Source organism: Sarcophilus harrisii, chromosome 2 (genome assembly GCF_902635505.1).
Source record: "Sarcophilus harrisii chromosome 2, mSarHar1.11, whole genome shotgun sequence".
Classification (NCBI taxonomy): Eukaryota; Metazoa; Chordata; class Mammalia; order Dasyuromorphia; family Dasyuridae; genus Sarcophilus; species Sarcophilus harrisii.
The window spans coordinates 344,525,488-344,550,696 of record NC_045427.1 but is presented as its reverse complement, the minus strand read 5'-3'; the positions used below and the strand labels follow the sequence as shown (position 1 = coordinate 344,550,696).

Sequence of the window (25,209 nt, the reverse complement as noted above, 5' to 3'; positions counted from 1 at the left end):
TGTGCAAAGATTTTAAATTGTCAACATATTCTACAAAGCAATCATTCTCAAATCATTTGGCAAGTGGATATTTAGTAACTCTGAGTTTTTATGGCACAATCACCAGATTGGCAAAGTTAGCAAAAATGGAAAATGACAAATTCTAGAGGGGCTATAAGAAACAAATACAATAAAGCACTTGTTATAAAATAGTCCACATTCTGGAAAGCAACTTGGAACTACTCTCTAAAAGTTATTAAACTCTTCTTTTCATATCTAGAAATGATATTAGTTCTATACTCCAAAGAGGTTAAAGAAAAAGAAAACATCTATATTTACAACAATATGTTAATAGGGTTTTTTTTTGGGGGGGGGGGGGATAAAGGCAAAAAACCTGGAAATTTAAAAAAAATGTCTATCATTTGAGGAATAGTGCTATTATGCTTTATAAGAAATGATGAAGAGGGTAATTTCAAAGAAATTTAGAAAAAACTTTTATGAACTTATGCAGAGTGAAGTAAGCAGAATTAGAAGAAAAGAGTTTTTATAAAAATAACATAGTAGAGAAAAACAATTTTGAAAGACTTAACTCTGATCGACTTTGTTACAACCACCATTCCATTTGACTTAATAAGTATGTTACCTACCTTCTGACAGAGAATTTCGAAATTCAGGGTATACACTGAGACATTATGCAGAATATTTTTTGACTTGGCTATGTATACTTGTTATAAAGATTTTCTTTTTCTTTCTTTTTTGGTAGGATTAAAGTGGTAGTAAAGTGGTGGTAAAGAGAAGGTAGATTTTTTTTAAATATGAAATTACATATGAAAATATGTAATTTTCCCAGTTACATATAAAAACAATTTTAAAGTTTTTTTTCATTTTGACTTCCAAATTCTTTCCCTTCCTCCCAACCTCCCCTTGAGAAAAGCAAGCAATTTGATATAGATTATATATGTGCAGTCATGCAAAATATATTTCCACATTAATCATGTTATACAAAGGAAAACAGACCAAAAAAAGTTAATAATAATAATAAAACAAAATATGCTCCAATCTGCATTCAAACTCCATCAATTCTCTGTCTGGAGGTGGATAACATTTCTCATTATAAATCTTTCAGAATAGATCCTTATATTGCTGAGAATAGCTAAATCATTCATACTTGGTCATTGTATATTATTGTTACTGTGTTCAATTATCTTCTAATTCTGCTTACTTCACTATGCATCAGTTCATCTAAGTCTCTCCAGATTTGAGAAGGTAGATTTTTTTTTTTTTTTTTTTTGGTTAACTGATTTTAAAAATCAGGTGTTTTTTTTTTTTAAAGAAAAAAAAATCTGCATATGAAAATCAGAATTAAAGATCACAAGGAAAGTAAACAGGAAATTTTAAAAGCAAATTTAAATCCCACTGTCTATATCTGTGATAGTTAAATTGCTATAAGAGGGGCTATAAGAAACAGATACAATAAAGCACTTGTTATAAAATAGTCCACATTCTGGAAAGCATGTTCTTATAAGAGCTAGCAAGTCTAATGAGTAAACTTGAGTCATTTAATATAGTAACTTCTGTAAGAAGTGTATTGTACTACATTGTCTACAATATAGAGTGACTAGGTTACACAGAGGACAGAATGCTGGGCCTAACGTCAAGAAAACCAGACACTTGGATAGCTATATGACCCTGGGCAAGTCATTTAATCCCAATTGCCTAAAAAGAAACAACAACAACAACAATATTTTAATTTCATAATACTTTTTTGAAAGTTTTGTTTTAGTCAAAAAATTTCTTGCTAATACAACCAATATGTGCAATTGGTAAAATGATGACAGTTGAAAGGAGAAATAAAGACAAAAGCAAGGAATAGAATGGATTGGTCATGAAAAATGTTTGTTTTGAAATAAAGATCAGAAATCTACAGTTGGAAGGTATCTTAAAGAAGCTAGATTTGAATCTAGATCTGAACATCTACTCTTTCCACCATTCACTTTTCTTTTTCAAAAAGAATAAATTGAAAAGGTTTTCCAATTGAATTGGTACCTGTTTTTTCTTTTTGCATCTCCCTTCTACTCCCTACCTTTTTTTTTTTTTCCAGGCGTGATGTCATCTGAGCAGAACTTTTTATTCACCTGAGCCAAATCACAAACTATCCTCTGAAACTTGGAGATTCTGGAAAATAGTTTCATGGGACACACACTTCCTGGGCTGAAAACTAGCTCCCATCTCACATTTTTGCATCCTTTATGCCTTCAGAAAAAGATATTCAGCAAATCAGCCTTTTAAAGATCTTTCACTCACAAATTTTAAGCACCTCAATCATAATTCCCTAGGCGAGAGTCAAGGAATACAACACATAGTCAATGGAACATATCTCCTTTTCTATGAAGGGAAAGTATTATTAACATTCATTCATTTTGCATCTAAGTAACTGGGTTAAATATTGGGTCATTCTTATCAAGGTATGGTGGACCTAGTTCACTATAACTTTCTTAAACTCTTTTCTCTCTTTGTGAACTTTGAAGCTGTCACTAAGATTTGAAATAAAACATTAAAAATTCTACAAAGATATTTTTTTGTGATGTACATAGTTGCATCTTTGTTTCTGGAGTCCTTGGAGCAGGGATTTCTCTCCTTAAAGCCGGGATCAGAAGATTCTAACTAGAAAGTTAGAAAGAATTTTGGGAATCATAAGATCATAGACCTAGCAGGGAAAGGGAACCTGAGGCACCTGAGGATACATGACTTGCCCAGAATCTCACATTGTCTGAGACAGGTTTCAAACTTAAGTAGATGTGCCTGAATCCCGAGCCAATGTGAGCCCAAGAAAACTTTAAGGCAAGCAATAATAAAGGCTGCTAATAATTAACTCATTTTGCTTCTTGGCTACCTTTGGTTTGGATTAAAAGTGGACTTATAAATTTTCCTCATGAAGTTTTTAATTTAATATTCACATACCAATGATTCATTGCCTGATCTAACCATACTTTCATTTGAAAAATGATCACTGTTGGGAGTATTGCAGAAAATATTTCCTACCTTTCTGCCATTAAAATTAGCACTTCCACAACTTAAAAAAGAACTCCAGTAAGACATTCTGAGTTTTGGCAAATTTAAAGGCAATGATCACTCTCTGAGCTTTCTGTTTGTATTGCTTATGAAAAAAAAATGTTTTGCTATATGCTTGGTTCATTACTTCAAACTCACTTTCTTTTTCAACATGAATTTAAAGACCATTGATAATTTGCATAGATGGCTTTAGCCTCAGGGAAGCTGTTACAAACTTGCAATTTTGTTTTTTTTTTTACTCTCCCTCCCTCCCTCTCTCTTTGTTGTACTGTAATGATTCTAAATAACTATTTAAAAGTTATGGTTGATTGTAACCTTGAGTGGAGACCAAACATTTGGTAAAATTGAATTCTTCCTGAAAGCAAAAATATGAGCCCTTTAGTTCTGGGTTCTAGAGCAAATCTTTGCCTCTATTTCTTTTCAATCCCTCAAGCAAGAAGAGAATTAGACTTCTTTCTCCTCTACATTCCAACTCCCAGGTTCTTTATTTATTTTATATAGGATTATGCCCTTTAAGTCAATTAACTAGCAGTTTATTAAATGTCTTCTACAGGTCAGAGACTATGCTAAGTGATGGGCAAAAACCAGTTCCCATTCTCAAGGAACTCACAATCTAATAAGGGAGACCAAGAACAAATGTATGTAGAAATAGAATATGTAGAAGAATTATTGGGGGTGATCTTATAAGAAGGCGCTAAAATTGAGGCCAGGAAAAAGTTTCTTGCAAAAGGCAGGGATTTAGCTGAGACTTGAAGGCCAGGGATGCATGGGGAAGGACGCTATTCCAGATATGGTGGATTGTCTGTGAAAACACTTGGAGTTTTTGTAATAGTCATATTTGAGAAAAATCAAGGAAGCCAATGTCACTAGATCAAAGATCATTTGGAGGACCGTAAAGTATAAGGAAAATAGAAAAAAAGGGGCCAGGTTTGAAATCAAACAGAATTTTGTAATTGATGGTGGAAGTGATAAGGAGCCACTGGACTTTATTGAGGAGCAGAATGTTATGGGCAGACCAGCAAATTAGGAGGGACAATTTGAACACTATAAGAAATGATGTACAGGCAGATTTCAGAAAAACCTGGAAGGATTTACATGAACTGATTCAAAGTAAGATGAGCAGAACAAAGAGAATATTATGCACAGTAACAATAATATTGTGGGATGATCAACTATGGGATCACAGATCAATAGGAAATACAGTTTCTTAAAGGAACCACAACCTGCTTCAGTCTCATTCAGGAAGAAAAGGAGAAAAATCTGAAACTCAAAATTTTGTAAAAGTTAATGTTAAAATTTGTCTTTATATATAATTGGAAAAAGAAAATTTAAAAAAAAAGAGGAAAAAAGATCAATTTGAGAGTTAATTGGAAGATAGTTTGCAGTAAGGAGAGATTTGAGGAAGGAAACCAACTAGCAAGCTATTACAATAGTATAAGCATGAGATAATGAGGGGCTAGACCAGGATGGTAGTAATGTCAAAAAGATCATATATTAATGATGTTTTGAAAGTAGAAATTACAGGAAATTGGTCTAAATAGTTTAAATATATAAATAGGCCATTCTCAAGAAGAGAATTTCTTATGAAAAAGTACTCCAAATAATTATTAAAGAAAGTAATTTCATGATTTTATCTTATACTCATCAGATTATCAAAAATACTAGAAAAAATGATGAATATTAAAGGTTCTTTGGGAAAACAGACTTAGACTAAAACTTTGGTGGTAGAGATATGGCTTGATTCAGCCATTTTGTGAAGCTATTTGAAATCATGCATAGAAAACAGCTTATTTCCACATCATCAAAGAGATCAAAGAAAGAAAAAAAAGTTTTTGTGTGTATGTATAAACACATGTATGTGCATATATACATATACATATGTATATAGACTTACATATGCTTGTGTGTGTACATATATATGTATATATGAAATTTATTTAGCAGTTCTTTTTTGTAGAGGCAAAGAACTGGGAACTAAAACTAAAGGGGTTTCCACCTCCCGGGAAATGGTTGAGCAAACTGTCACATATGAATGTAATGGAATACTATTATACTATAAGAAATGAAGAACAAGAAGGCTTCAAAAAGGAATGGAAAGATCTGTCTCAACAAATTTAGAAAGAAATTCCTAGTAAAGCTCCTGGCACATAGCAAACACTTAAGTCCAGTCAACTGACTAATGTAACTAGCAACAGAAGAAATATTTATATTATATTACATTATGTTATGTTATGTTATTGTGCTATATTGTGAAAAGATTAAGAAATCTGATCATCTTATTCTAGAACATGAATGAATAATTCTTTCCACTTCATAACAGAAAGATGATACATTAATATATAGAATAAGAAATATGTTTTTGATTGTGATTTTTAGGAATATTTTACTTATGTGAAACAGTAGTTCTACATTTCTTTCTATTTATCTTCCTCTGTCCCCTTCATTGAGTAGAGGGAAAAAAAAATAAATGTTTGATAATTGAAAATAACAGAATTAAAAAAACACACATTTTAACATTACGATAGAAAAGTTGCCAAAAATCTATGTAAAATTGACCTTTTATTTAAATTATGTAAAATGGCCACATGGTGGCACCAAAAACTAAAAAGAGCAGCTGCTTGTAGCTAGCTTGCATTTTCATTCACAGTATGAAAGGAAATAAATTCTATCTCATTGCTGATTGGGTGTGTGATATACATGCCAGCATTTCTCTTTCAGTTTACTTTTTTTTTTCTGAATCACCTTCTCTGTGGCTTAAAATCAGACTGATTCTTTTTTTTTTTTCAATCTCTGTCAGTCTTTTTCTTTGTATTTTTATTTCTTTGTCTCTGTGCTTTTCTCAATTTGTCTTGTCTAAAATGAGTCTCCGTTTTTTGCCTCTCTTTGTAAAGAATCAGTGCATCAGAGAATCACAGAACGGCCCCCAATACCTCTCACGACACTTTGCACATAGCAGGTACATCATAAATTTTGGATGTCAGCTTGAAGGAAATCTGAGTTCATCTAGTGCATTCAATTTTTTACAAAGACCACCTCCATAGCTGGTTTCCTAGACTCCATTTGAAAACTTCTGGAGAAATTTTCAATTTCTCAAAGCAACTTATTCCACATCATAGACTATACTTTAGTCATTAGGAAGTTGTTGGTATATTCCCACCTCTACCCCCCATCCTTTCAAAATTGTCTACTCTGCAGTTTCCATTCATTACTTCCAGACCTACTTTCCAAAAGAGAGGAGAAAGACTTATCCCAATTCCTCACAACAACCCTTCAAATGTTTGAAGAGAGTTATTATATCTTCCCTAAATTTCCTGTTCTAGAGATAGAACGTCTTTGGTTCCTTTAATTAATTCTCATATGACATAGTTTCCAATATCCTTAATATCCATTTGTCAATATCATTCCCAAAATGTGGCACTCAGAACTGAGCATAATGTTTCAAATATGGCTTGACCAGAGTATAGTTGAACTGTAACTCCTTCTGTTTAAGACATTATTCTTCTCTTAGCAAAGTCTAGGTTTTCTTTTCTTCCTCCTTTTCTCCCTCTCTTCTCCCCTCCCTCTATCTTCCTCTCCATCTCTACTTTCCTTCCTTCCTTCCCCTTAACTTTTAGGACTTTTAATTCACATGAATTAAACCACTAAACCAATTTATTGATTATTTAAATATCTATTTATCTAAATTGTTTGTTGTATATTGTTTAAATATTCTGCTATCTTGTATTTATAAAGTTGATTTTTTTAAAGTATAAGACTTAATACTTTTCCCTATTAAATTTCATTTCATTTGATATGGTCCATTCCTAGCATGCTGAGGTCTTTTTAGATATTGATATGATTACTGAAAATGATAGCTATTCACCTAACATTTAACATGTCAAAACAGTCTTTTTCTGTTTGCAAATGGCATAAGTATGTATAAGGATGAAGTTTATCAATCAAAAGTATAAACCAGGTGCAAACAAGTCCTTAATCATTTTGAGAGGAATAAAATATTTTGATCATCAGATAAATATAAATATTGCCACATAAGAAATATATTCTGATTGGCAGAAAGAATCAGATGGACTTTTGAGCTATGCATGAAAATTAGTTCAGAGTTGGTCAAAGGGTTATGGAATCCAGCAGTGAAAGTCACATGAGAAAGAATTACCCTTAGAGAAGAGGAGCATGTTTTCTCCTCTCCCATTTTCCCATTAATCAAGTGACAACCTTATGAATTTTGAAAGATTAGAAGTAGAATTACTGTCATTATGAGTAGAAGTGTCCCAGGAGCAACAGTGGCTGTTGACATCATCAGCACTTGAAACTGAAAAACACACTGTGAGAAACACACTAGACATATTCAGGAAAGACATCTTCAAGACTACAAAATCACAGATATACTTTGGACCCAGCAAAGGCACAACTAAAGAGAACTTCTTTATGGCTACATGAGGGGAGAAAGGGACTTTCTGTAACCCAGAAACTCTAAATTTACCATTGGGTCAAACTCTTTTAAGTTTGAAGTCACTCTCCAAGGACTTCATATGTTCAAGATGAAAATACATGTCTGGCTTGGAGATATTCATGTTTTTGCAACAATTGTCCTTGCTATACCTGGTTAGTAAATATCCTTTCAAAACACTTATTAACACACTGATGGGACTGTAACAGAGATAGAAAACAGCCCCAAATCCTGAATTTGGGGATTCAGGAATCCCCAAAACCTAAAGGACTAAATAGTCAGTTGCCTTCCCCCCCCCCCCCCCCCCCCCCCCCCACAGACCTAGCAGTGCAAATGGGAGAGGAGTACATATGTCTATTAATTCATTCAAAGTTGTTCATAAAAATACTGAATACAATAGAAAGAAAAGAAACAAGTATTTATTTAGCACCTATGAGTCTTGGTACTAAGCATTTTACAAATATCTCATTTGATCCTCAAAACAACCCTGTAAAGTAATGCTATTATAATTCTCAATTTACAAATGAAAAAAACTGATTAGAGTTAGAGATTAAGTGACTAGCCCAAGGTCATATAACTGATAAGTGTCTGTGGCCAAATTTGAACTGAGATTTTCCTTACTCTATGTCCAGCACTTTAACCACCTTTATAATAGGGTCAAAAATAGAGTGAACTGGGGCACACCGTTAGAAAATTCCATGGCTCTCAATTTTAATACATTTCAGGTTTCAGTCTTGGAAATCTTGAAATGAAAGCTGTAGGATTACAGGATTTTAGATTTAGAGATGAAAGGACTTGAGAGGTAATCTAATAAAACCCTTTCATTTTACAGATGAAGAAATTAAGGACCATGGAGTTTAACCTCTTTGCCCAACATCATGTAGGTAGTCTGTTACATAGCTGGAATTATACTCTTATACAGGTCCATATTCCTCCATCTCTACCACAAAGACATCATTATATACTTTGTCTCATATCTCTGGATAAGAAACTATGAATAGAAAATATTATTCTTGCAAGGCTGATCTCCAAAAGGTACACACACACATATATAGCAAATATATATATAAAGATTAGATATATACATTTTATATATATACACACACACATATACAGCTCTTGATGGCCAGTAGTGTCAAAATAGGTGTGATTTGACAGATGGACAAATGCTGCTGGACTCTTCCCTAGTGCAAAATGTACATATAAAAAAGATTTATTAGAGCACCAATCTGTTTGCTTTGGGCTTGTGTGGGACAGGTCTGGTGCAAGACCCCCTTCCCAGTCAACTAATCAGAGACATCATCAGGTACAAAGAGAAAGCATTTATTTAATCCCTGCAAGGAGAGGCCCAGACACACCTGGGAACTATACCAACTCTACCATGTGTGCCTGGAACCTGGCCAGCTTCTGGCTTGTCCAGGGTTTAAAAGCAAAAGACTCGAGCCTTCTCATTGGATAGACTAAAAGGACGTAACCATCCTTGACCAATGGTCATCAACGTTGGCTGCCTCCCACAGGTCACGTCACTCCCTGAAACTTTCTGTATCTCAGGGTTCAAAGTTCATCCCTCCAGAGATCAAATGACCTCTCCAGAGTCCCAGTTCTGGGGACAGGGATCATGTGACTTAATTCTGAGAAATACTTCATCCAATCAGTCCCATTCAGGCTGACCAAATAAACATGGTCCTAGTTCAGGAATTTAAAAATCATCCCCATTTTGCCAATGTTTAAAATGTTTCCAATAAACATTTAAAAATAAGGATGAATTCTATACTAAATTGCCGGTTCATGAGGACTGTGGGACCAGAGAGATTATACTTTTGCTTTTCCCTAAGGCTTGGTTTCCCCATTTACTATAGAAAGTTTAAGGTTTGGGGCAGCTAGGCGGTGCAGTGGATACAGCACCAGCAGGAGGACCTGAGTTCAAGTATGGCCTCAAACACATAACGCTGCCTAGCTGTGTGTCTCTGGCCAAGTCACTTAACCCCAATTGCCTCAGGGGAAAAAAAAAAAAGTATAAGGGTTATATTAAAGAATCTCTGCCATCTCTGCCTTCTTTCTGTCATCCAAGTCACTGTATTTGCCCCAGTATTCTATTCATTTATTTGTACAAAAAATGCAATTTTATCTCATTAAGAAAACTTTATTGAGGAAAAATGCAAGAAATAAAAACATAAAATTCCAGTAGGCTATACAACACTTCCTTTTAAAAATCAATTTTAATTGTTATCTTTTGTTTTACAGAATATTTACATTCCCATTATATTCTTTCAGCTCCCTGCCATTCCTTGTAATAAATGATTCAAAAAAGAAGAAAAAGTTATCATATTTTCAAAGTCTGACTCTATACGCTATTTTACACCCATAATATTCCACGTCTGTAAAGAAGTCAGGGGAGGTACCTTCTCAGAGCTCCTCTTTGGAACCAAATTAAGGATTATAATTCTATAGTATTCAGTTACTATTGCTTTATTGTTGTTCTTTCCAATGTGGTAGTTATTGCATGTGATATTTTTCTGGTTCTGCTCACTTTACTTTGCATCAGTTCACATGTCTTCCCAAACTTCTTATATCTATCCTTCTCTATATAATAGTCATAGTAAGTGATACTCCTGTTTGGTAACATATATCCTACTCTTTCAGCAAGTAGAATTGCCTTGTTTGGCATCAGTTAAAAAAAAAATGAGAACGAGCCTTTAACTTGATAGTCCTTTTTTCTACCCATTCTGGGTTAACATTAACTAAAAATCAATCCTACCAGAATCCAAAGAGCTCACACACCCTAATTCTAAACCATAAGCATTTTATAATAAGAGTAGCAAGAATCCTGAAAAATCACATACTTACTCTATTATGAACACAGAGAGATCACCTCTGTCAATTCTGAACCATAGCTCATAATAATAATAATAATAAGAGCTAATCTTGTAAGTAAGCAATGCGGTTTGTTTACATTATCTCTTTTAATTCTTGTCACATATATATAACCCACACTCTCAGTGAGGATATTGAGCAGCATTGCCTGCTCTGTACTTGTCACCAGATTAAAAAAGCCTTAGAGGTTGTTTGCACAGATAACTCAAAAAAGTGGATAATCTACCCCTATATTGGAACAAATTCTAAAGCTAGAAAAGACCTTTAAAAATCATCTAAGCCAACACTTTCATTTTATAGCAGGGAGCTGAAGCTCAGGGATAGTGATAATTGACAATTGATACTACTGACAAATAATAATTGACATTTTTATGGTACTTTGTATTTATATATAAATATTCAACTCATTTGAATCATATAACCAATTTGTAAGGTAACTCTATAAGTATTATTTTCTCTATTTTCTAAATGAGAAGAGATTTCCCCATGGTTACATAGAAGTAAATGCTGGAGACAGAGTTTGAAGCTAAGTCTTTCTGACTCTGAATCTCATTTTATTTACTAAACTACATTGTCTTTCAAAAAGATGAAACAATTTACCCTGTCATACAGTGAGTTTTAGTGGTTGATCAGGGGCTAAAACCCAAATCTTTTGATTCCCAAGACCAGTGTGCTGACCCTGGAGGCCTGTACAGTGGCTTCTGGGTATTTACTAGGGGTAAGGATGAGCTGGTATGGTTTCCTGCTTAATTTCTATCTTCTTTGGTGAAAGTTTCCTCTGATCTTGTTTTCCCCCTTTCTTGCTCATGTTCCTTCCTTCCTATATCCTCAGAAATGGCAGTCTCCAAAAATAACTTCTTTTTAAACCTTAAAGCTAAATATTTATCAGCCAGATTATCTGTCTCATAATTACTGTTCCCAGATTAGTGGCATTTTAGATCCCTAAATTAATCTTAATTTTTTCCCAGCACTAATAATATTTCTGAAAGCAATAATAATTGACTAAAAGGGCATGGGGCAGAAAAAAAAAGTATCTTCAGTGATGATTCATGTATTGCAGTGAAAAATATTGTTTAGATGCCTATCTCTGCCTCCATCAAGACACTAGTTTTATTCGGGAAACACCGCAAATGTATTATTTCCTGTCATTATGTGGTAATTTACATCATCTTCTATTTTTATCTTTTTTTGCCATAGGAAGATTTATGAGATTTATGATAGGATTTTTGTGTGGGCACGTTATTTAATATGACATAACTCTAAGCTACTATTTACTCATACTGTAAAATGATGGAAGTGATCTGAGCTAGACAGCCCTAAACAGATAATCTCAGCAATCAAAGACCTCTTTTCTTGCAAGAGCAATTCTCTAATATCCTGGAAATTATCTCTATCTATATAACTCCAGCCTGTTAATTTATATGCTTGATATATGAATAAATGTCCTCAGATTACCTTCTTCTATGTGGCAAGACTGAAGAAGTACTAAATTTTCTTTAAGGCAGATGAAAATTCAGTCTTCTTGGGACTTGCTATTGTCCTATCTTGGAGAACTGGAGGATATGACATTGGGGAGAAAGAAATGACTTAATGTTATTTTGTTGTAAAAGAAAAGATTGATAACCCTAAGAGGACCTAACCAACTTAAGGGAGATATACTGTTCTCTCTACATTATCATGGAAGACTATTGTTCCTGGGTAGAATTCTCTACTTTTGTTCCAACTAGTTGTTATTTTGGGTGTCTAGGGATACCTTGCAGTTACCAATTGCTAAGCATTAATAAATACCTATTATGTGCCAAGTCCTAGTCATACAAAGACAAAAATGAAATAGTTTTTGCCATCAAGAAACATATTTTTGTATGTTTGTATTTATGATACATTTTATACATGTAGAAGTGGATAAAAGCATATAAAAATAGTTACAAGATAATTTTTGGTGGGATGAAAGGAGGAGGAACTAGCCCCTGGGAGGATAAGGAAAGGCTTATAAGAGGAAACTCTTGACTAAGCACTGAAGAAAAGATTCTAAGAGGAAGAGATGATAAGATTTCTAGCGTGAAGAACATCTCCACAAAGGCACAAAGATAGCAGAAAGAATGTCACATGTGAAGGGCAGCAAGATGGTCAATTTGGCCAAAATATAGAATTCTTTTTTTTTTTTTTTTTGAGAGCAAAATCTATTCTCCCCCTGCCATTTATTTAATACAGGGGTCTTCAAACTTTTTAAATAGGGGGCCAGTTCACTGTCCCTCAGACTGTTGGAGGGCCAGATTATAGTAAAAACAAAAACTATGAACAAATTCCTATGCATGCTGCATATATCTTACTTTGAAGTGAAGAAACAAAATGGGAACAAATACAATATTTAAAATGAAGTAAAGTTAAATCAACAAACTTACCAGTATTTCAATGGGAACTATGGGCCTGATTTTGGCTAATGAGATGGTCAGTGTCTAGTTCCATATTTGTCACTGCTAGTCGTAGCAAGTGATACAAGTGTGCATCCATTAGTTTTGATCTGGTTGGAGATTTCAGTGTTTCATTCTAGAAAAAGTCTGTTCACAGATATAAGTGCTGCCAAAAATGGTTGCCATTTTGAGTGCATGGTTCCTGAGATGAGGATATGTCTCCCCTCAGAGGGGAGAGATGCATAGAAATTATGAAGGCTGCTTGACTTGAATGCGTCTTTCAGAGAGTCACAATTCTGCAGTTCAGCCAGTTCCTTTTGGTAAACTGTATCCACATTTTCAATGTCAATAGAAAATGGGTTACAGAAAAGCTTCATGTCTTATTCATGGAGATGAAGCTCTTTAAATCTAAATTAGAACTCCTTTTGCAATTTTTTCATTGAATCCACATATGTTTTGTTTGGGAATGCAATCAATGGTTTTTCCGCTAATAGATTTTGAGTTGTGGGGAGATGGCAGAAGTTTTCCTCCTTCACTTGTTTGATGAGAAGGCCTAATTTTACTTCACATGCTTTGACATGTGATTGCATATCACCTTTCCTTGAAGTTGCATACTGAAATTGTTGAGTAGCTCTGGTTACATCTGTCAGAAAGGCAAGGTGCCATTTCCATTCTGCATCATTAAGCTCTGGTACTTCTTTGATTTTTGAAATCAGAAAAGTTGTAATCTATAGAATTAAGTCATAGAAACATTTCAAAATTCTCCCTCGGCTCAACCAATGGACTTCTGTATGATATAGAACATCTTCATACTCAACATTTAGCTCAGACAGAAATTCCTGAAATTGTCTGTGATTTAGTGCATTAGCGCTAATGAAGTTAACACAAGATACCACAATTTTCATAAGTCCCACTTCAGTGATTTACTACACAGCACTTGTTGGTGGATGAGGCAGTGTATGGCTATTGGATGAGAATGGTTATGTTTGTCTATTTCTTGGTTAATGTGAGCAATTACTCCTTTCTTAGACCCCACCATGCTGGGAGCACTATCAGTTGTCATGCTGGCTAGTTCAGCCCAGTCCAACTCCAAACTATTCATAGTTTGGCAAACCTTTTCATAGTAGTTTTCTCTTGTAGTGATGCTTTGCAGTGCATCAAGCTCTTCTATGACTTCAAAATAATCATTCGTCCCACAAATAAAAATTAGAAGTTGTGCAGAATCACAAACATCATTGCTTTCATCGAGTGCCAAGGAAAAATATGAAATTTCTTTATGGAGTTTTGCAAATGCTGATGCAGATTGTCTCCCATTTCTTCAATCCTCCATGTAATTGTAGGTCCTGAAAGACTCACTGTACTAAATAAATCGGCCTTCTCTGGACACATCTCTTTGGCAACAGAAAGAAGACATTCTTTAACAAATTCTCCCTCCACAAATGGTCTGCCAGTGTGTGCTATTAGCTTGGCAACTTGAAAACTTGCTAGCAGTGATGAAATATTTAGCTGCTTCTGCTTCACAAAAGTATTTTGCTGAGTTGTCAATGTATTTTTCAGTTTTAATATTTTATCTTTTCTCCCTTCTCCAACCAAACAACCACATATAATCTTTATGTTGAGTTTCTTAGTATCGACGCAAATTATATTCTTTGAACACAGAATATAGTGTCTGGCATATCAGACATACAGCTCTTTCCTTGTACTGCATGAAAAAGTAATCATAATTCCACTGTTCTTTGAATATCCTATACCCCGAGTCAATTTTTCTTTTTCTTGACATCATTTCCTAGGGATTCCAAATTGCTATTAGTAAAATAACAATATATATATATATATACAGCAGTACAAAAACAATATACCAGCAATAACTTTGCCTACACAGAGACATACAGACTTCAATGCCCAACTTCCTCCAAGCTGCCTCTGCACTGTGATGCCTCCATTTCCCATACTCTCCCTCCCCCTCTTCATGCTCCCACTTCCGAACTTCACTGCTACAGTGAATTCCCCCTGCAGCGGCCGTGACATGTGCAGCATGCACTGTACATCCCCCGGGCCTGTGTGTTGTGGTGGCTGCCATCACTGTACAAGGCCACAGTCCATCAGTTCTCTGTCTCCTTCATCTCTCTCCCTTCCCCACACCACACACCTCAGCCTGGGAACTCACCTCATCTCAGTATCACCTCACACTCTCTCTCTGCCGCCTCAGCCCAGTGCCAGAAGTGTGCGTTGCTAACGCAAGTTTAGGTCAAACATCACTTCTGGTCTGATTTTGCCATAACCTGGCAGGCTGCATAAACGTTCTCAGCGGGCCACATCTGGCCCACAAGCCGTAATTTGAGGACCCCTGATTTAATATTTTATTTTTCCCAGTTACATTTAAACATTCTTTTAACATTTGTTTTTAAAACTTTTGAGTTCTAGATTCTTTCCCTTTCTCCTTCCCTACCCACCCACTGTGAAGACTAATGTGAAATTTTACAAAACATTTCCATAAAAATCATACTATGAAAGAAAATATAGCTTTGCCTCCCCCCCCCCAAAAAAAAACCCACCCTCAAGAAAAATGAAAAAAAAAAGCATGCTTCAATCTGTATTCAGACACAATCAGTTCTTTCTCTGGGTATGGATACCCATATTCTGTATTTTGGGAAAATACAGAATTCTTTAAAGGAAGAAATGTGTAATATAAGTCTATATGAGTGAGGATCAGCCTTAATAATTATACCACCCCACTTAAAGGAAATGATAAGATGTTAATCCTTATTTATACCTTAATCAAGTTAGAATACATCTCAAACAATAAATGATTTTAAGTGAGTCAATAAATATTTATTATGTGCCTACTATGTGCCAGCAAGTGTGTGATAAGTGCTGGGAATATGAGGAAAGACAAAAGACCATCCTTATACTCTTAAAGAGTTCACAGTCTAATGGACAATACAACATTTAAATAACTGTAATCAGAAGGGTATACACACACATACACACACACACACACATATATATAGATATATAGATATGTATATGTTTGTAAGTGTATATTTGTTTGATGATGGAAAATACCCCAATGAGAATTGATAAATTATATTATTAGAAAGATACCCCTAAATATGAATGTATATCAAAGCATATTATTTTTACTTTTTAAAAATATATTTTTCTTTTTGTTCTATTTCTTGTTATGACTATATGGAAATAGGTTTCATATGATAACATATTTAAAACATATCAAATTGCCTACCATCTCAGGGAGGAGGGATGGAAGAGATGGAGAAAGAAAATTTGGAATTCAAAATTTTATTTGAAAATTATCTTTATAATTATAATAAAATTATATTTATATGCAATTGGGAAAAAATAAATTATTTAAAAGGAAAAACAACCAAAAAAAAAAATCGCCAAATCTGTTGATGACTGTATATTTTAAAATCAGCCAGAGTCAGGAATTCAGGTTAAGGGAAAATCTTCAATCTTTATTCTTTGTGGAGGTGAAGGGGGATGGCGATAAGAATGTGAGCCACCACAACTCGAACCTGGCCAGCAGTCTCTCTGCCTCTCTCTCCATCCCTCTCGCACCACCCACCAAAATTGTCCCTACGTCATTTCCTATACAATACATCAGAACTTGCACAAAGAGTGGGTGGGGGCCATTCTTTCTCCAAGCATATATTAATAGCCTTTGATCCAATTACTATTTAGCCTCACATGCTTGGGACCTCAGTGCATCAACTTGAGCTTCAGCCCATTGCACAAATCCAACAACTAAAAAAACATAGATATTCTTAACCCTTCAGCAATACTCCTAGACTCCAAAGGGATAGGTAGCCATAGGACCCAATCTGTTAGTACAAGTGAGATTTGAAAAAGCAGTTCTAGAAAATGTGGTACAAATCTAGAAGGTAAGTGTAGAAAGATTAGAAATCAAAAAAAAATTTTTTATGTAGGAGAAGGAGCTAGATAAGGATCTAGATGTGAAAGTAGTTCTAGGGCCCACTTATTTGAGGAACAAGACCTTAAACATATAGAAAAAAAAAGTAGAGGGCCTGGGATTCTGAACAGGCTTATAAGAACAATAACATTTTCCTCTTCCCAATGCAGGCCCTCTAAAAGCATTTGAGGATTCTATAGCCATTAATGTATATATGAATATATGTGAATATATATATCTATGCATATATATAATAGAGGAAATATTGTTATAACCAGTCAACAAATTTCTTTTAAGCACCTACTATGTATAAATAACTGAGATGAGCATGGAGAGAGAAGGGGTTAAAAAAGTTTAGCTGAAACACAGTTTGGGGGAAATATTACCTACCTAGATAACTATCATGCAAAACATTCATGTATGTAGAAATATAAACAAAATACATTGTGAGAGTTAAGGGCAAAGTCATTATCAAATGGAGTATTGGGGAAATCTCCTTGATGAAAAAGTCCTTTTTTGAGATCTAAAGAATAATTTGAATTTGTTAGGCAAAGAGGGTAGGGCGAGGGCTTCTTAGGAATAGTTCCTGGATAAAGATATAGAGACAAGAAAATATGAAGGAAGTTAATAGTGTTGAGTAGTTCAGTTTGGCAGGAGAATAAAGTGTGTAGAGAACAGTAATTTGAGCTAAGACTAAATGACATTATCATAAAATTCCAGGCAAAAGAATGTGAACTTTATTTCACAGCTGATAAGGAGTCAGAAGATTTTGATATGAGATAGTGATAAGACCAGTTCTGTGCATAAGAAATATTATTCCAGTATTGACTTGCAAAGGAAAAATTGAAAGGAGAACAGAAAGGAAAAAACTTAGTCTAAGACTAATGTAAGAAGTGCAGATAAGTAACACAGTAGATAGAATACCAGCTGTGGAGTCAAGAGGATCTGAATTTAAATAGAACCACAGATGCTTGACACTAGTTGTATGACCCTGGGAAATGCACTTAACCCCAATTTCTTCACCAAAAAATAAAAATAATGCTACAGTCCAGGCAATGATGATGAGAGCTAATATTAGGATGGCTACAGTGAGAGTAGAAAAGAGATGAGATGTGAGAAGTTTATAGAGATTTACTCTCTTCTCCCTTGCTTTTCGAATCTGATCAGTTATAGATCTAACTAATTTTAAATTTAAAAATAATTATTGATATGTTGTATTTTATATAATCTTCCTATTAAACCCCACCATTCTTACTCCCCAACAAGTTGTCCCTTTTAATAAAGAATAAAACAGAAAAAAGAGCATTTCATCAAAACCAACTCACACATTAGCCCAGTCTAACATAATATATAATGTTTCATACTTATAGTCCCTTTTCTGCAAAGAAGAAAGGTACTTGTTTTTTAATTGGAAACCATATTTATTCTGTTGACTGAATGATGACCTTGAGGGAATAAGTATGTGAGCTGAGGTATATATAATGAAACCAGAGACAGAGATAATGAAGTTAAAGTGAAGAATACTTTGACACTTTATGTGGTAACATCTTAAGGCTTAGAATATGTTGTCTGAGATGCCATTGCTATACCCAGTTAGAAATGTCTTGAAGGCAGTCACTGATGAGGTTCTAAAACTGAAAAAAGATGAATAGATAGATTTGGAAATGAGCTGCACAGAAGTCATTGCTGAAGCCATGAGAATAGGGATAAATGATCTTGCCAATGAAGCGAATGTAGAGAAAGGAAAAGAGGACCTATGGGGGGAGAGGAGAGGAGGGAAGAGAGCCAATATGGAGGAGAATAGAAAAGCCTTTGCCTGAGTTCTTCCTGGCTTCCCTCAGAATCAACACCAGATAAAGTCTCTGAACAGGTTTTGGAGTGACAGAACCCACACATATTTGGAGCATAATAAATTTCCAGCAGAAGATATCTTGTAATATGTGTAAGCATGGAGCAGGGAGACAGATCCAAGGCAGTGTGGCTTCCATGTGCCAGGAGAATCTACTGGGAGGCTCTTAGCCAAAATACATCAACATTGGCTATCTATTCTGGTTCAGAAGTCAGTAGATCAGCAGACTAGTTATAAGACCTCCAATACAACTACAGAAGGCAAATAGTGAGCCCCTGAATCTCAGCATAGCAAGCAGGACTTGTTCATGTCCACTAAGCATGGGAAGAAAGCTAGCAGCACCATCCTCAGGGGAGCATAAAACCCTTGTCTGCATTGTAGTGGAAGCAGGGGACAATCTCCCCTTTGCCCAAGGAGCAGACCTTAATCTTTAAAAATGAGCAAAAAAGCAAAAAGAGCTCTGACCATAGATAGCTATTTTGTAGACAGGGAAGAACAAATCTCAAACTCTGAAGACACTAAAAGTAAAATACCTTCAGATAAAGCCTAGAAGAAAGATATGAGTTGGTTTCCATCTCACAAAGTTCTCTTGAAAGAATTCAAAAAGGATCTTAAAAGAGAATGAGAAGAAAAATGGAGAAGGAAAACAGAAACACGAGGAACATAGAAATTGTCTGAAGAAAACAACTCCTTAAAAATACAGTTGACAAGATGGAAAATACATATGCTGAAGAAAAGCACTTCTCAAAAAACAGAACTGGTGAAATGGGAAAAAAAAAATCCAATAAACAAAACAACTCATTTAAAAGTTCAATTGGCCAAATGCCAAGTGAAAAAAAAAAAAAAAAAGAAACTAACTGAAGAAAATAATTCACTAACAATCAAATTGAACAAATGAAAGTGAATGACTCGATGAAACATCAAGAATCAGCCAAACCCCCTCCCCAAATGAAAAAAATAGAAGAAAATGTAAAATACCTTACTGGAAAAGAGCACCCATGATTTTTTGTAAGAGGACTTTTCTGGTCCCACTTCTGCCCTCCCTCTCACTACTATGCCTTTTCTTTGAGTTTATCTTCCATTCATACTATTTATTTTGTATGTACCTAGTTATTTACATCTTGTTTCATTTGTTAGAATGAAGAATTCTCAAGGGCTAAGATTATCTTTTTGCCTTTCTTTGAGTTCTCAACACTTGGTATAGTTCTTGGCACACAGTAAGCACTTATAAATGCTTGTTTGTTGACTAACTGTTTGTTGACTAACTGGCTCACAAAGGACAGATGAAGGAGACAGGAAAGGAGCATTTAGAGAAATAGAGGAATTAGGAAGAGTGTATTATTCCTGAAGATTAGGGAGAACAAAGTATATGATATAGTCACATCTCATCAATTATGGTAATTATATTCTATAAAGTCACCATGAAAGTAAAGTTATCAAATTAGTGAATACTGAATAATTGCTCCTAGGAGAAATACAGGATTAGGGGCTTTTAAAAAGCCTTTGGTCGCAGCATTTATTTTAGCACTTTCTAGAAAAGACAGCTATAGATAAGTGAATTTCCTTTTCCCTTTCTTCTCAATGTACAATATTGTTGATTACTTAACAGTGAACTAATAGGCAACAGCTCTATAACTTGTGCCTGAAGGAAGCTTATCTAAGTCACTTTCCTACATAAGGCATATCACAGCCTGCTTGCACTTAAAATGCTGATGGCCCTTGAGCCTTATAATTGGAGGGCATTTTAAAGAGTAAAATCATCAACAAAAGCATAAAAATGTGAAAAATCACATTAAATAGACTTTTTAAAGTAGACTACAATATGAGAGCTAAAACAAGAAGTCACAGTACTTAAGTTCATCTAGGAATTAGATATTAGATTCAATTTTTTTGCTGCTTTATAGCTATGACTGACCACAAAAGCACTGTAAATATTGAATTTGGGATTACAAATAAATTTTAGCATGTGGGTGAATTGGCAAATACAGAATCTACAAGTAATCAGCATCAAGTGTGGATATAATTGTTCAACAATGTCAGCTGTTGCAGAGAAGGTGAGGAGGATAAAGACTGCCAAATAGTAGGTCATTGGTAACCTTAGGAAAAAAAATTTCTCTAGAAAAGTTAAAGAAAAACATTAGGGATACTATAGGTTTGAAAAAATTGGCAGTGAAAAGGAAATAGATAATATCATAGATAGATGGGGTAGAAGGATTAAAGGAAGAATGTTTCCATGTTGGGCAGACTTTGGCATGTTTATAGTCAGATGGGAAGGAGACATTTGAGGGAGAGACTGAAGATGCTAGAGACAGAGGATGGCCAGTATCCTGAAATCCTGCAACCAAAGATATAATGAATATTAGAGGTATATCTTCTATGATGGGAAGGAAATAGGAGAGAAAGTTTTGATTATGAAAAGATGTGAGGAAGAGAGGGAAACATTAAGTGTGTTCCTAATGAATTGCTTCCATCTCATGGAAATAGGATGCATCCAATTAAGGTACAGGAGGATGAGGAGGAGTTGGTGGCAGTAGGATAGAAGAAAATTTTGAAATAAAGAATTGTTTATAATTTAATAATAATAAATTAATAAAGAATTAATTTATAGCTTTTTATTAACAGAACATATCCATGGATAATTTTTCAATATTGTCCTTTGCAATCATTTCTGTTCCAACTTTTCCCTTCCTTCCCTCCACCCCCTCCCCTAGATGGTAGGCAGTCTCTTACACGTTAAATATGTTAAAGTATATCTTAAATACAACATATGTGCACATATTTATACAGTTTTCTTGTTGCACAAGAAAAATTGGATTTAAAAAGGTAAAAATAAGGAAAAGCAAAAATGCAAGCAATCCACATTCAATTCCCAGTGTTCTTCCTCTGAGTGTAGCTAGTTCTGTTCATCAGTTGGAATTGAATTGGTTCTTCTCATTGCCAAAGATATCCACTTCCATCAGAATTGATTCTCATATAGTATTGTTGTAGAAATGTAAATAATCTCCTGGTTCTGCTCATTTCACTTAGGATCAGTTCATATAAGTCTCTCCAAGCCTCTCTGTATTCATCCTGCTGGTCATTTTTTACAGAACAATAATATTCCATAACATTCATATACTACAATTTACTCAGCCATTCTCCAATTGATTGGCATCCATTCAATTTCTAGCTACTATGAAAAAGGCTGCCACAAACATTTTTGCACATACAGGTCCTTTTCCCTTCTTTAATATCTCTTTGGGATATAAGTCCAGTAGTGACACTACTGGAACAAAGGGTATGCACAGTTTGATAACTTTTGAGTATAGTTCCAAATTGCTCTCCAGAATGGTTGGATACATTCACAACTACACCAACAATGCAAAACCCAGTTTTCCTGCATCCCCTCAAACATTTATCAATATCTTTTCCTATCATCTTAGCCAATTTGACAGATGTGTAGTGGTATCTCAAGAGTTGTCTTCAATTGCATTTCTCTTATCAATAGTGATTTGGAACACCCTTTCATATGAGTAGAAATAGTTTCAATTTCATCATCTGAAACTTGTCTATTCATATCCTTTGACCATTAATTAATTGGAGAATGGCATGACTTTTTATAAATTATAGTCAATTCTCTATATATTTTAGAAATGAGGCCTTTATCAGAACCTTTAACTGTAAAAATATTTTCCCAATTTATTGTTTCCCTTCTAATCTTGTCTGCATTAGTTTTGTTTGTACAAAAGCTTTTTAATTTTATATAATCAAAATTTTCTATTATGTGATCAGTAATGATCTCTAATTTTTTTTGTTCACAAATTCATTCCTCCTCCACAAGTCTGAGAGGTAAACTATGCTGTTAGTCTAATTTATTTATAATCTCATTCTTTATGCCTAAATAATGAGCACATTTTGATCTTATCTTGGTGTACAATGTCAAATGTGGGTCCGTGCTTAGTTTCTGCCATACTAATTTCCAGTTTTCCCAGCAGTTTTTGTCAAATAGTGAATTCTTATCTTGAAAACTGGGATCTTTGGATTTGTCAAACACTAGATTGCTACAATTATTGACTATTTTGTCCTGTGAACCTAACACTGATCAACTAGTCTATTTCTTAGCCAATACCAAATGGTTTTGGTGACTGCTGCTTTATAATATAGTTTTAGATCAGGTACAGCTAGAACACTTTCATTTGATTTGTTTTTCATTAGTTCCCTTGAAATTCTTGACTTTTTGTTCTTTCATATGAATTTTGTTGTTATTTTTTCTAGGTCATTAAATTAGTTTCTTTGAAGTCTGGTTGGTATAGCACAAAATAAATAGATTAGTTTAAGCAGTATTGTCATCTTTATTATATTCTCTCAGCCTGTCCAAGAGCACTTAATATTTTTTCAATTATTTAGATATGACTTATTTGTGTGGAAAGTCACTAGAAACCTTAGAAAAAGGTTGCATAAAATAGAGAAAAAGAAAATCAATGAATTAGGCTTGCAACTAAAAAAGCTAGAAAAAGAGCAAAAACACCTTTTGTAGTTTTACTCATATAGTTCCTGACTTTCCTTTGGCAGATAGATTCCCAAATATTTTATACTATTGACAGTTATTTTAAATGGGATTTCTCTTCTATCTCTTGCTGTTGGATTTTGTTTGTGATGTATAAAAATGCTGAGGATTTATGTGTAATTTATTTTGTATCCTGCAACTTTGCTAAAGTTGTTGATTATTTCTAATAGCTTTTTAGTAGAATCTCTGGTATACCAACATATCATCTGCAAAGAGTGATAATTTGGTTTCCTCATTACCTACTCTAATTCCTTTAATCTCTTTCTCAATCCTTATTGCCAAAGCTAGCATTTCTAATAAATTATTGAATAGTAATGGTAATAGTGGGCAACCTTGTTTCACTCCTGATCTTATTGGGAATGGTTCCAGTTTATTCCCATTACATATGATGCTTACTGATGGTTTTAAATAGATGCTACTATTATTTTAAGGAAAAGTCCATTTATTCCTATAGTCTCTAGTGTTTTTTAATAGAAGTGGATGTTAGATTTTATCAAATGCTTTTTCTGCATCTATTGAGATGATCATATGATTTTTGTTAATTTGTTTATTGATATAAGTCAGTTATGCTAATGGTTTTCCTAATATTGAACCAGTCCAGCATTCTTGGTATAAATCCTATTTTGGTCATGATGTATTATCCTGGGGATGATTTTCTGTAATCTTTTTGCTAATATTTTATTTAAGATTTTTGCATCAATATTCATTAGGGAGATTGGTCTATAATTTTCTTTCTCTGTTTCCAACCTACCTGGTTTAGGTATCAGTACCATGTCTGTGTCATAAAAGGAATTTGGTATGACTCTTTCAATCCCTATTTTTTTCAAATAGTTTATATGGCATTGGAGTTAGTTGTTCTTTAAATGTTTGGTGGAATTCACATGTAAATCCATTTGGTTCTGGGGATTTTTTCTTAGGAAGTTGATTAATAGCTTGTTCTATTTCTTTTTCTAAAATGGAACTGTTTAATTAACTTACTTCTTCCTCTGTTAATCTGGGCAACCTATATTTTCGAAGGTATTCATCCATTTCATTTAAGTTATATAATTTATTGGCATAAAGTTGGGCAAAGTAACTCCTAATTATTGCTCTAATTTCCTCTTCATTAGTAGCAAATTCTCCTTTTTCATTTTTAAGACTAACAATTTGATTTTCCTCTTTCCTTTTTCTAATCAAATTTACCAAGTATTTATCTATTTTGTGTTTTTTTTATAGAACCAACTCTTAGTTTTATTTATTAATTCAATAGTTTTTTTTTTTTACTTTCAATTTTATTAATCTCTCCTTTTATTTTCAGAATTTCAAGTTTAGTGTTTGACTGGGGTTTTTTAATTTGCTCTTTTTCTAGTTTTTTAGTTGCAAGCCTAATTCATTGATTTTCTCTTTATTTTATGCAAATAGGCCTCTAGAAATATAAAAATTTCCCTTATTACCACTTTGGCTGCATCTCACACATTTTGGTATGATGTCTCATTATTGTCATTGTCTTGGGTGAAATAATTAATTGTGTCTATAATTTGCTGTTTCACCCAATCATTCTTTAGGATGAGATTATTTATTTCCAATTACTTTTTGGTCTATTTTCTCTGGCTTTTTATTGAATGTAATTTTTATTGCATCATGATCTGAAAAGGACGCATTTATTATTTCTGCCTTTCTGCATTTGAATTTGAGGTCTTTATGTCCTAATATGTGGTCAGTTTTTGTATAGGTTCCATGAACTGCTGAAAAGAAAGTGTACTATTTTCTGTCTCCATTTAGTTTTCTCCAAAGATCTATCATACATAACTTTTCTAGTGTTCTATTTACTTCTTTAATTTCTTTCTTATTTATTTTATGGTTTGATTTATCTAGTTCTGAGAGTGCAAGATTGAGATCTCCCACTATTATAGTTTTGCTGTCTTTCATTTTACACCTCTCTTAACTTTTCCTTTAAGAATTTAGTTGCTACACCGCTTGGTTCACATATGTTTAATATTGATATTGCTTCATTATCTTTGCTACCCTTTAGTAAGATATAGTTTCCTTCCTTATCTCTTTTAATTAGATCAATTTTTGCTTTTGCTTGATCTGAGATCAGGATGGCTGCCCCTGCTTTTT

The 25,209-nt window shown here is 34.0% G+C and overlaps 1 protein-coding gene across 2 annotated transcripts in view; it reads left to right on the top strand.

Moving 5' to 3' along the window:
* SLC25A48 (solute carrier family 25 member 48) overlaps nucleotides 1-25,209 on the top strand; it is a 131,804-nt gene that overhangs the window by 68,226 nt on the left and 38,369 nt on the right. The window contains exon 8 of one of the 2 annotated variants that reach the window (XM_031953022.1): nucleotides 2,081-3,127. The exons of the other annotated variant lie outside the window; for it this stretch is intronic. The gene's annotated coding sequence lies outside the window, so the exon portion shown is untranslated. Of the gene's footprint in view, nucleotides 1-2,080; nucleotides 3,128-25,209 lie in introns of those variants that run through there. 2 annotated transcript variants of the gene reach the window in all.